We start from the raw sequence: 3,761 nt of genomic DNA, 5'->3' as shown, positions 1-3,761 counted from the left end.
ACGAATTCGGGTGGAATTTCTGCAGAAATCAGAAACTCAATCGATCGGCCGATCGATTGAGGAGTCCTCAATCGATCAACTGATCGATTGGAAGAAATCCCTGTTGGGGATCGGACGGCCGGCTTGAAGGGGGGTTAGATAGACGGCACCCCCAAATCCTCACTTCTTTCTACAACGTTAGTGCGCAAGCGGAAATGCAAACAAAGCAAGTAGAAAGCTAAATACTAAAGGAAAGAATGCAAACCAAGCTACACGATCATTTAAATGGTTCGGAGATAAAGCTCCTACTCCACGGCGTGTCCGTAAGGTGGACGATCCCTATCCGTCGGTGGATTACTCCTCGGAAGACCTCCGGCTAGCTCAAACCTCCTTGTGGGTGGAGAAACCTCACCACAAACTTACCAAGACCTCTTGGACACAAGGGAAACTCTTGAGCACTTGTAGACTACTAATTAGACCTTAACCAAGTCTAATTTCGTCAAGGATAACCAAGCTTCCAAGCCTTGGTTATATAGGGCGCGGGTTGAAAACCCCGCCTACCAGTCGACTGCCCTCAGTGGAAATTCGACCGTTACATCCCAACGGCTCGATTCCATACGAACAGAGACATTCTGTTCGCTGCCAGTCGACTGCCCCAGTCGACTGTACCAGTCGACTGCTAAAACATGCAGACGACTGCTACAGTACTGCTACAGTAACGCTACAGTAAAACCCTAAAACTAGGATTTTACTCCGAGTACAATCTCTCATGCACTCGTACCCTCACCCTTACGAATCATTTGACACTTCATTTGCAGCTTTGACCTCTTGCCTTCAAGCCTACTTCCTTTGGCTCTCATCCCTCGGATGAATTCAAGCCCGCGGCTCGTCCCCAATGCCATCCTTCGCGTATGCCTCGAAGTCGCTTCCCTCGGCCCTTGTCCTCGCTGCCTTGTCCACGGTCCCTCGGATGCTCCATCCTTCACTGGACCCGAAGCCATCAACCTGAGTCACATGTGTATCCTGTAGTCCTGCACAATTCAAGTACACATATCAAATACAAGGGTGAACCTAACTTAAACCCTTTGCCCAAACACCAAAACACATAGTCTCGCGGACCATCGGGATTGCTCCAACAATCTCCCCCTTTTTGGTGTTTAGCAATACGTTTAAGTTAGGGAAAACATATAGCAAATAAACATGCTAAAACAAATGGACTTACGTTGCCAAGGCTATACACTTGGACTTACATCGTCGAATGGACTTACGTTGCCAAAGCTACACACTTGGACTTACACTGTTGAATGGACTTACGATGCCAAGGCTACACACTTGGCAACCGCCGAAACAATGCATCATGCATTTGAACCTATCCCAAGGCTCCCCCTACTCCTATGCTCCCCATGAGCTAGGATTTTTACAACGGGCTTTTTAAGAATCTATCCCAAGGCTCCCCTTACACAAAGGTACTTTCAGGTTTTCCCAACTAAACCTTACTTCTCCCCCTTTGCCTAACATCCAAAAAGTTCTCCAACAATATCTCAATTATTGAAAACTTGTCATTCAAATGACCCTAAACTCATGTATGTATCCCCCATGGATCCCATACATCTATATGAGCTGACCCGGTCAAAATCTAGTGCTGAAAACACTTCCAGACTGGTATCAGTCGACTGCAAGAAGTACCAGTCGACTACCCCCATGAAAACGAGCTTACAGAGACATTCTGTGCTCGTGAACAGTGTTACCAGTCGACTGGTACACTATTTATGAAAAAATCAACCTTTTCTGGCCAACTTCATAAATGCGCCAGAAATTCCACAGACCTCCAAAAATCCCCAAATTTTGTGGAGAGGTCTATTATATCAATATCTACTTGGGAAAAATATATATAAAAATATATCTATCACCAATCCCAAGATTGACACAAAACATAAAACTAGCTAAAAAGTTCAATTGAACTTTGACCTAAAGTCCTAGTTTTGGCTTCCTCTTGATGTATTTGCCCATACTAACCCACAATGCATCCCTAGAATTGGTTTATATGGCATCTATACATCCAAAATCAATTATCATGCTATATGACCCCAATGTCATATTTTCAAGCATGAAACACAACCCATGTGTGTCAATTCCCTAGGTTTGAGACTCAAGTCCGTCTCCAAACCATTTGGCACACTCCATGGCTCCTCTAGACTCCCAAGTAGTATCCACCTGAGATCCATTTACCATGGGTCCCAATTTAACTCTTTGAGCTCCCCCTAGAATTCTTAACCTTAGCCACCTCCTTAGGTGACTCATCTATTGTGGCTAAACCACAATGATGTCTCTTAGAAGATTTCCTTATCTTCTTGACCTTGGACACATCATCCTTGCTATAGTCATATGCAACCCTAGCATAAGACTTTCCCTTAGCCTTGGATGATCCTCCCTTGCCATGATCATTTGCCACCCTAGCATATGATCTCTCTTTGGCCTTTGAGGTGCTAGATCGGTATCCCAAACCCGATCTATCATTATTGGGTCTTTGACTACCCAACACCATATTTAATCCCTTAGATCCAATAGTGAATCTCTTAAGGAATTTCTCCAAATTATCAAGCTTTGACTTCAAAGCTTGATTTTCCCTTTCTAGGTTCCTAACCCTAGAGTCAACATGTCCACCATGGACATTCCAAGACCTAGCCTTCCTAGGCATATGTCTCCCCTTCTTGGGATTAATGCCTTGGTTCTCTATTACCTTCTTCTCCTTAGGTAATGAGAATTTAACTTTCCTAGGTCTATCATGCATAGGTCTCCTAGGGGTATGATCAACATTTACCCTATTTTTATCATGATATTTAAATCCAAAATTTTGCATGGGCATACAATGATAATCAAAATCATTTCTCCTAGCATGCATGGGAACATGAAAATTTGAATTGCATTTCAAATTAGGGTATACCTCCCTTACCCTTGAAGCTCCCCCTTGATTTGAGCTCCTCTTCTTCTTCTCCCATTTCTTTAGATGCACAAGCTTCTTGATTTCCCTCTTCTTGGGGCATTTTGTGTGGTAGTGGCCCTTCTCCCCACACGTGAAGCATGTAATGCACATTCTCGTCCTTTGGCCTTCTTCATTCCTACAACCCATGTTAGTATTCAAAATAACTTGATTGAGTTTAGGAGTTACCTTCTTCTTACCCAATGGGCACCTACTCTTGTAGTGTCCCTTCTCATTGCAATCGAAGCAAATGATATGGTCCTTTGACTTTGCTTCGGTGGAGGTGCTCACTAGGTTGACCTCCAAGATCTCTTCTTCCTCCGTCTTGGATTCTTCTTCAACCCTTGAGGATGTTGACGATGCTTCTTCATCCTCCTTCTCCTCCTTGGAAGTTGAGCATGACTCAACTTCCGTTTGCTCCTCTTCAACTTGAGCAACTAGACTAGTCTCAATGGGTTCTTCGTCCTCTTGTGTAGGTTTAGGTTCTTCTTGTAGAACCATCTTAACCTTGCTCCACAACTCGTGGGCGTTCTTATACTCACCTACACCATTTATCACATGATTAGGCAAAATATCAATCAATATAGATATTACCTTTGAATTTGCCTCCGATCGTGTGGTTTGCTCTTCCGTCCAATGTCGTGGTCGGAGCATTTTTCCCTTCTTGTCTCTTGGGACTTCGAACGGGTACTTGATCACCATCATTGTATCCCAATCCGTGTCGAAGAAGTCTTCCATCTTCATCATCCAAAATGTGATGTCCCCAAGGCTTCCTTCTTCAAACTTTGGCGGTTCTATCAAG

The sequence above is a fragment of the Zingiber officinale genome, chromosome 1A (genome assembly GCF_018446385.1).
Source record: "Zingiber officinale cultivar Zhangliang chromosome 1A, Zo_v1.1, whole genome shotgun sequence".
In the NCBI taxonomy this organism is placed as follows: Eukaryota; Viridiplantae; Streptophyta; class Magnoliopsida; order Zingiberales; family Zingiberaceae; genus Zingiber; species Zingiber officinale.
Note: the sequence above shows the minus strand (reverse complement) of the source record.